Genomic DNA, 10,278 nt, shown 5'->3' with positions numbered 1-10,278 from the left:
TATACATGATAAGTAGGCTAAATCAATGACGCATATAGTAAGTACAAGGAGTTTACTCTTGTCAATGCATTGTTATATATCATATCAGTGCATATAATCTTTAGACTTGAGACAACACAGTTATCTTGTATATAGGTGGTTTGAGTTTGATACTGCTTTCATACTTGTACTGTGTATGGTTTTATGGGCATGTGTTGGCTTATACTAGTTATATATGGAGATAGGTGTTGATCAAGATAGAATCTGTTACCCTAAGTAAATAGGGATAAAATCCTATGTTCATTTAATTGTTCTTGATGTTTCAAGTTTCTGGCCAGGACAAACAGATTTAGTCAGAAAAGTGTTTCTGACAAGAAAATCTAATTAATCAAGAACTGAATTTAAAAGAGAACATAATATTCATAGCAAATGGGGTTTAACATAAACCATGACTCCAGCTCGAATTGGGATTTTGTAACAGAGAAATTCTAGTGCATGATAACATATGATTAAAGGTTCATTTAAGGTATTTCTTGTTACTGATTGCGTGGCCATAGCATGTTATGCTAGGTGTCAACTATGGTCTATGAGATAGTTAAAATGATTCAGAGAAATCATTTATGGTAAGAAAGAGTTCTGATGATATTAAGAGTTAATATCATATCTCATTGCCAATTAGTGATGAGCCTAGTAAGTCACACACATACACAAGATAATCACCAAGTAAAATGTGATTTAATTGATTAATTAAAGAGTTTAATTAATTAATTAAATAGGTTTAGTTTGCAATAAGATTGCAAAGTCCCTAGCATGACTTGAAACCAAATCTAGGTTATTAGATGTATAGCATAAGTTAAATTTATATTTAACGTGTTTAAATATGAATTTAATTGTGAGAAATTAATTAATAGAGATTAATTAATTAATTAATTTATATTTGATATAAATTGATTTAAAGAGAAGAAATAATGATTTTGGGTTGAGAACTCAAAGTTACAGCATAAGAGTAATTTGGTCATTTCACATGGTGACATGTGGCACCATGAGATGGTGACACATGATACCATATTAGCTTGCCATTTGTCTTCCTATCATGTAAGATGATAAAGTCAAGATTAAGTCTAGCTTTGACACTTGGCTTAATGTGATTAGGTCAATTAAAAATAAGATGCAATGTGGTTGTGACATATGTTATAGGGTTTAAGTGATTACTTGACTTAATTATATAAAGAGATGTTATAAGAAAAAAAATCAGCCACCCCTCTCCATTCTCTCTTATGTGTGGCGGCACCTCTTTCTCCCTCTCCTCTCTTCATATTTTCTTATCAATTCAAAGAGAATTGCCCAAATTTCTTTGAATTAAAATGGTTAGAAATTGTTTCTAGTATTCTATACATACATACAACCTCTCTAAAGGTAAGAACTCAATTTATAATTGATTGGTAAAGGCTTAAGAAGCAAATTGGGGACTGCCCATTGGTGATCATGGTGTGGACAAGCTAGAGGGATAATACTTGGGGTCCTAGGTGCTTTCTAAAGGTGCCAATCACATCTATAGTGCATCAAAGAGGTTAGTGCTACAACTCCTCTTTTAAACTAGAGTTTAAATGAATTAATTTGTTAATTCACAATCTTGAATGACAAATATAGATCCTAATACATATTAAAAGTGTTTTAATATGTAATTGAGTATTGAAATTAATTAGGCACAAAGAGATGTGGCATGATGCATGTAACCTTAGAAGAAAAATTTTGAAATTCAATGCTCTAATATAACAATCAACATGCTTCCTCTCCTTCATTTAATACTGTAAATTTAATTATTTTTAATCATCTTTATTTGTAGCTAAATTTTCAATACATCATGTTTGCAATTTATCTTTGAAATTCTACTTCTATATAAAAATTATATATAAAAATATGGATATTTAATTAAAATTTAAAAATAATTATGTTAAAATTTAATAATAATAAAATATGGATAATTAAAATATTAGTTATCGTTGCAATCAATATATAATTATAATGAAATAAAATATTCAAAAATTTAAGAAGTATTAAATAAGAAATTTATAAAAAAAAATTAATAATCAAATAAATATTAATTAAATATATTTAAATAAATAAATTTTGAGAATGATAACTAATATTTTTTTAAAAAATAATAAAAAATAGTGCAAATTAAAAAAAGATTTAAGAGTATTTAGGCGAAATGAAAATACTTGGTAAGAAGAGAGTACTGGATGTATATTAAATCTCTTATATGATAGACTATATATAGACAAAAAAAAAATGAAAACTATTTAAATAAAAAATTAATTTATAATTAAATATTATTTAATTAAAAATGATAACAAATATTCAAATTCAATTTTTATAACAGTAAAATATTTTCTATTTACTTAGCCATTTTAATTAAATCATTATAAGTTGACAATAATATTATTAATAACAATAAGCATTAATTAATTTTAAAAAAGTAAAATAAAAAAATATTAAGTAATTAATATAAAAAATAATAAGTCAAATCTTTATATTTTATTTTTATATTTTTTTTAAGTAAACTTATACCTTTTGTCTCTCAAAATTTTCAATAAAAATTTTATAATAAAAATAATAAAAAATATAACAATATAATAATAATATTTATTAAAGATATAAAATAATTTAAAGTTAGTTAAATTATATGATAATTAATTATGAGTTCACAAATTAATGGTCAATTTTTTTTAAACTAATGGCTATCAATAACTTATTATTATTATTATTATTATTATTATTATTATTATTATTATTATTATTATTATTATTATTATTATTATCTTTTAAATTATTTTTTATTTTAAACTATTATTATTATTATTATTATTATTATTATTATTATTATTATTATTATTATGAAGGGTAGTATGTGGAAAATAATATTTTTGTATAAATAAATTTATAAAAATAATGATATAAATGATTTTTAAATATTATATTTAATCATAAAATATTTTAATTTTTTAAAAATCAAATTGTAAAAAAAATAATAATTTAAATTATAAGTGTTAAGGTACTATTGTAAATAATAATGATAATTAAAAAATAAATAAAAAGATTAAATAATAATTAGTATTTATAAAATAATATAAATAATTTTTAAATATTGTATTTAATTACAAAAGGTTTTAATTTTTTTTAAAATTAAATTTTAAAAAAAAATAATAATTTAAATAATAAATATTAATATAGTATTATAAATAATAATAATTATTAAAAGAGTAATAAAAAATTAAATAATTAGTATAAAAAAAATATTTATAAAATGTGACGCATGATAAATTTTTTTAAAAAAATATTACGTGTTATTTTATTAGAAATACTTATTTGTTATATATATATATATATATATATATATATATATATATATATATATATATATAGTGAGAGAGAGAGAGAGAGAGAATTTGATAATACATTTGATTTGCCTTTTTCAATCCTTAATTGGCAGGCACAAGAACATGAATCCCATTTTCCTATTGTATCCATAATTGCGAAGAAGTACAAGCATCGCCCGTTTTAATGGTTGCAGTTCAACAAACATTTAGCGTAGATGGTAAGTATCTATCTTATTTACAACCAGAATCCTTAGAGACATAAACATGCATAAATGATTGGACTAATGTTGAAAATAGGCAATAAGAAAATACATTGGAGACCACCCACGATAACTTCGCAAGTCAAAGCTCAATAGATACGGAACAAGGACTAAGTTGGAGATTATTATAAAGAAGGATAAATTATTATAAAGATGAATAAATTTTCTTAGTAGTCGCTTAGTTTTATTAATTGCTTTATTTTAATTATTATATTTTAATTTATTTTAATAAAATTATATTTTTTTATTTTTTTCACTAACAGTTTTTCAAGCTGATAGAATTTTTAATAAAGTTCTCATATAGTGTGTCTTACGTGATTTTAAATTATAAAAAAAATTATTTTCCTATCAAGTAAGACTAAAAAATCCAAAGAAATAAAAATAAATTTTATGGATTTACTAATCTCAATTTAAAAAAAAATCAGAGAAATAAACAAATTTCAATAAAGATATAAATTTTTTATGACTGAAAGTTACATAAAATGCACTATATAAGAGTTCTATCAAAGATTTTATTAAATTTTAGCTTTAATGACAACTAATAAAAAAATAAATGATAAATGATTTTATTAAAAGAAAATAAAACATAATATAATAACTAAAATGAAACTATTAATAAAATTAAGCGAGTTAAAATTTATCTTTATTAAGATAAAAGTAATACATAGATTTAGGGCTTGTTTGGTTTTACTGTTGAATACAGTTGATAACTGTTGAATACAGCTAATAACTGTTAGCCGATAGCTGTTACTGTCTGATAGTTGATTTATGTTAAGTGTTTGATAAAACTATGTTTAACTATTGCTATTGATTTTGAAATGATCAATAAGGGTATATATTATATAATTTATTTTATTATTGAAATAAATATAAAATTATAAATTTATTATATTATATATTTATTACATTATTAAATTAAATATACAATTATCAAATTAATATATTATATCATTTATTATATTATTAAAATAAAAATATAATTATTAATCTATTATATTATATTATTTATTTTATTATTGAAATAAGAAATTTTAATTTTTTTAAAAATAATTAAATAATTTTAAAAATATAGATAAAATAATAAAATAATTATTATTGTTGATAAAGAAAAAACTTATAATTAATTTTAAGTTTTTAGATATAAATAAATATTTTACATTTTATGTTATTAATAAAATATATTTTAACAAAGTTGAAATGTGTTAATTAAAATGTTAAAATTATAAATGAAAAGTATAAAAGTATTGATAATATTAATTTTCGAGTTAAATAAAAAAGGGTAATATAATGAAAATAAAAAATAAAATCAAATCAGCTGAGAAACAGCTCTAAAAATAAAGTCGTTACAAACTGAAGCTGATGAGTATCATATCAGCTATCAGCTTTATTTTTAAAACTTACTAAACACTCTAATTTACTTATTTGGATATCTATCAGCTATCAATTTTACCCAAAAACTAAACACCCCCTTAATTTCTTTATGCCAATGGCATTCATCAGCATTTTAATTATGATAAGTCACTTTTTTTTTTTAATTCCTTTCCCATTCCCACTTGCAAAAAAAGTCCCAATGATTGAAATGTTAGTCATTGTATCTTTTTTTTTTTTTTTTTTCATGAATGCATGTCATTTTAATTCTTTCACTTTAAAATTACACAACAATAATGTATAATATATTTATTTTATTTTTCAAGCAAATATCTATAATTAAAAAATGTATAATTAATTTCTTTTAGAAAATAAATTTATTATCTTTTTAATTTTAAATAATAAAATTTCATTTTAATAAAATATTTAAAAAAAATTTTGACCAATTCAAAATGAACGAACTCGAAACCGAACAAAATAGGCCTTAACCTGCCACCAAATTGAACCATTAATTAAACTCAAACTAAATTGAAATCAAACTACCAACTGTCTATGATCCGAATTGAAATCCAATTATATTGTTGAGAATCGATCTCTCTTCACAATTGAAAGCGAATAACAAAACAGCTCATAATTAGAGAAAAAAAAATTATTTTTTTAACAGCAATTCTAATAAAAATGTCAAATAAATCTTTTTTTTTTCGATCTGAATTAATTTTTATCTTTGTTTAGCATTCTATTTTCTATTTTTTAGAATTTTTTTAGTTTTTCTTATTTTTTTTTACATTTTAATTGGACCAATTGAATTTTTTTTTAAGTTTAGAAAATAATATTAATATTTGTTTATTATCATTTATAACTTTAAAAGTCTAAATCACATCATTAGGATTTTTTTTTTCTGAGAACATCATTAAGAAAATAAAAATCATTTATCTATATCTAAATTTTATTTTTCTTTTTTTAGGAATTTTTTGAATTTTTTAAAGAAAATTCATTATGTAAAATATTCATCGCATCTATTTTTTTTATTTTGTTTTTTAGTTATTATTAATATTATTTTAAGAAAATTTTAATATAAAAATATTAAAAATTATTGTTTAATATGTATGATTTTTTCTATATAACTAAATTTATTATTTTATGTATAATTTAAAAGTAAATATATTTTTTTATATAAAAAAATTATCTTCTTCTAACTGTTTTTCATATTTTCTATGTTATGAATAGTTATTATTTTTAATTACTTTATATCATTAATCCTTCTAATTAAATTATATGCTATTAATAATCACAAAAAATTTAAATAATTATATGATATATATGAGCATGAATAAATTTTCTTAATTTTATACTTCTTATTTTCTTGAAATATTCATGATTTTTAAAATTTTTTACATATATAAAATATGTTTGGGTGGGTTAGATAATGCATGTAGCACTTCTCTTTTCATTTATCATTATAAATTCATATAAATATTTATGAAAATAAATCACAAATTTTAATCATTGAAATGTTTTACGTGTATAACTCTCCTAAACAAAATATTATAGCATATGATATAATAAGAAGAATATTAATAAAATTTTGAGTAAAAGGGTTTAAAAAGAAAAAAATTATTTTTTTATTATTTAATTCAACATTAAAAAATATTATTAATAAATAAAAATAATATCGAGTAAGATAATATATATATATATATATCATGACAAAGAAGCTGCATGCAAAATTGTATTTATATACATTAAATTTTTTTTAAAAATATTACCATTTTTATTTTTTTATTTTTATATTATATAATGGATATTTTATTCATAAATATTATAACAATCTGTATTAAAATTATATTGAAGTCGAAGCAAACCTGTTGACACTAAAATAATTTATTTATTTATTAATTATTTTTAGGTCTAAAAATTAACTAAATTAATTTTTTATAAAATTAATTTAATTAGTTTTTTTATAAAATTAATTTAATTAGTTTTTTTATAAAATTAATTTAATTAGTTTTTTTATTAATTTAATTAATTAATAGCTTAAGATAATTATTAGATAAAATTTAGAGGAGTTATTCGGTAATTAGCTGAGATAAAGGAAATTATTAGCAATTCTAGGGAATTATAAGGGAGTGGACTGGTAACTGCTAACAACTGTAGAACGTGAAGGTAGGTTTTACAGAATCTTTCAGGTACCTGCAAAGAAAGCAATAAATATCAAATGAGTAGCAACATTTACGGCCCCACAACTCAATCAAATAACTAGTCTAATCAATCAACAAATCAACAGCAATCAAATAACTTCAGCAGTCTAATCAATTTAAGGCTCCAATAATCGATTTATCCTTTATATTTATTATCAATTTCAATTCCAAACAATCTTTAATTTCTAAACTATTGCATTTTACTTTTCCAAAACCTTGTAATTTCTTTTAGCAATCAATAAAAACTTACTTTTTAATTCTAGTTATCTTTCACACTCACATTACAATTAAAGATAAAGCTGCGTTTAGTGTAACTGATTCTCACAGTTATTTAATTCAGAAGTTAGAAAGTGCAAATTCCATAATTGATGCACTCAGTATCTGGAACGTCTGTATTCAAGTTACTTGTCAGCCAAATTAATTTTACAGTAAATAATTTTTGGCATGCCCAATAGGACTAAAGATCTCATTTCACACTAATTTCCACTATTCTTAACAATTTTTGGCACACTCGGTGGGACCATCTCTTATAGTGTCAAAACAATTTTTCAATGTTCTCAACCAAAAATTGCAAACAATTTTTGGCACGAATCTCAATTTTTCTTGAGTATTTGTTTTTGACAGGATTTTCAATGCCTCCAAAAAGAAGAAGCATGCTAAACAAAGACATCGTTATGTCTCAAGACTTGGAGGGACTCAATATCCAGGTTCCCTAAATGGTAGAATAATTCAAAAAAGGACCAATTCTCCAGGGAGAAGAGGTTCAAAATCTCGACCCAATAGAGACTACACATACCTTAGTTGCTAATCCAAAACGATGGCAGGGTGAGTCAGTTCCTGTTACTGTTATTGAAGATGCCAATGCACCATCCATCGCTGATTTCTTGAAAAAGACTTAAATAAGCAGTTGGATAAAAATGATCAAACTTTGAACAAACTTGCGAATGCAATTTATCTTTTTGTTGAAAAGCTAAATTTTCTAATGCCTACATTGTCTAATGGTCAGTTCACCAGGCCAGATGAGTCTGATTCTGTATCCAGGAGACCCAGGGAGTTCAGGGGGCAAACTCAACCAAGAACTCCCCAGGGCATAACCAATAGAAGCTGTGTTCAAAATGAAAAACGATACCAGCCAGCTCACAGGAGAGAGGAATAAAGTGGCTAACCAGTCCAAAGCATTAATGCAAACTAGCTACCCCAGTGGCAAGGCCATTACTCATACCTAAATTCTTAGTAACACTAACTCTGAAACTCCCCAAGGTATTTATGATGCTCAGGCAATTGCAAGTTCTAAAGTGGTACAAGTGCCCCAACAGGTACGGACACCCTAGGTAACCTTTGGCTTGAGAGGCAACAGTTACAGAGGAATTAACATGACCACGATGTAGGTACCTCAAGCAATTGCATCAATGCCTCAGGTACCTGTGGCACTAACAGCTCCCCAGGTGACTATGGAAGTAGTAAAGGATGTCGTTGAGGAGTTTTATGGGCCTAGCTTAAGGCATATTAACTGCCCAGAGTTCCAAAAACTTTACCCAAATGCCATTGACAAAGAGAATCCACATCCAAGGGGTTACCATATTCCTGACTTTACTATATTTTTAGGTGAAGATGAGTGGTCTATGTTGGAGCACATAGCAAAGTTCACTATTTAATGCAGTGAATTGGCAAATTACAATAACTTTGCCTGTTTCCAACTGAGATTTTTTCCCAATTCTCTCGTTGATGCTGCTTTTACTTAGTACTCTACCCCATAAGAAACTCTATTTATTCTTAGTAGGAGATGGAGAGGTTGTTCTATACTTAATTCTTTAAAGTTGAAATTGTTCTATATGTAGCAAAACTATTAATGATGACACAAAGAAGCATAGAATTATCAGATGCTTTCATCACCAGGTTCAAAAAGATGAGAAATATATGCAAGTTTTTCTTATAGATGGCATAACATGGACTTGACATTAAGCTGAGGAAGAAGTTCTAGGGAATGGAATTCAAAGAGTTCAATGAACTCGCTGCCAAAGTGTGGTATAAAGAACTTCTCATGGAGGAGTCAAACAAAAAGAGAACTGCCATCAGAACTTACTTTCAAGAGGTAAACAGTCATGAATTACCTGAGGTTGACATGGTTACTACTGGTTCCTATGTTTTTCTTACCTTAAATACCCCAAATAAAGTGGTTCCCCCAAAGGAAACTCAATCTCAGTCATCTTCAAATCTGACTCCCTTGTACACCTTAGACATAAGCAAAACAGAAAAGATCTTTGATTTCCTATTGAAGGATAAGTTCATCACTTTTCCTGCTGACCACAAGCTCCCAATTAAAGAAGAGATAAAATGGAGAGATTAGGACTATAGTACTAATAATTATTAAGCTTTCAGAAGCGTGATATAGAATTGTATCAATAAGGGAGTTTTTAAATTCCCAAAAGAAAAGGAAAAAGTGTTGCTATATGAGGATCCTTTCTTTCCAAGAGTATTTGTCAACACAACTAGCATAGATCTTAAGGGAGTTATCAAAGAACTCAGAAAGTTACAGGTTCAGGCAGGTCCATGATACACTTGTATTTTATAGATTTTTTAAGCACAATTGTACAATATTTCATAGCATTTAGATAGATAATTTCATGCTTAATCACCAAATTCATTAACATTTATAAATTTCATCACTCTGCACTGAATTCTATGTTTCTACATATTTCCAGGTGTTTTAAAGAAGTTCCAAAGCATAGGAGTAAAGAAGGAGGCTTGGAAAGACTCAAGGAAAGAAGATTATTGCTAATACAAAGTACACAGGTCGTGTAACTAAACCACAGACCCATGTAACCTTCTGCCAGAAGAAAACCAAAGAAGTCAGAGAAGAAACACAGTACACGGGCTATGTAACAAAACCAGTGTAACCTCCTGAGACCCGTGTAAGATTCTGCCTAGCACAGCTCAAAGAGTTCCTAGAAGAGCAACAGTACATGGGCTATGTAATCAGACTCGTGTAGCTAGCAGAGGCCCATGTAAACTCTTGCCAGACACAAGATGCAAACTTCAAGCTCCAGTAAGTTACACGACCCTGGGCCGTGTAGTGACACATGGGCTACGTAT

The sequence above is a fragment of the Hevea brasiliensis genome, chromosome 14 (assembly GCF_030052815.1).
Source record: "Hevea brasiliensis isolate MT/VB/25A 57/8 chromosome 14, ASM3005281v1, whole genome shotgun sequence".
NCBI lineage: Eukaryota > Viridiplantae > Streptophyta > Magnoliopsida > Malpighiales > Euphorbiaceae > Hevea > Hevea brasiliensis.
This window is presented reverse-complemented; position numbering follows the sequence as displayed.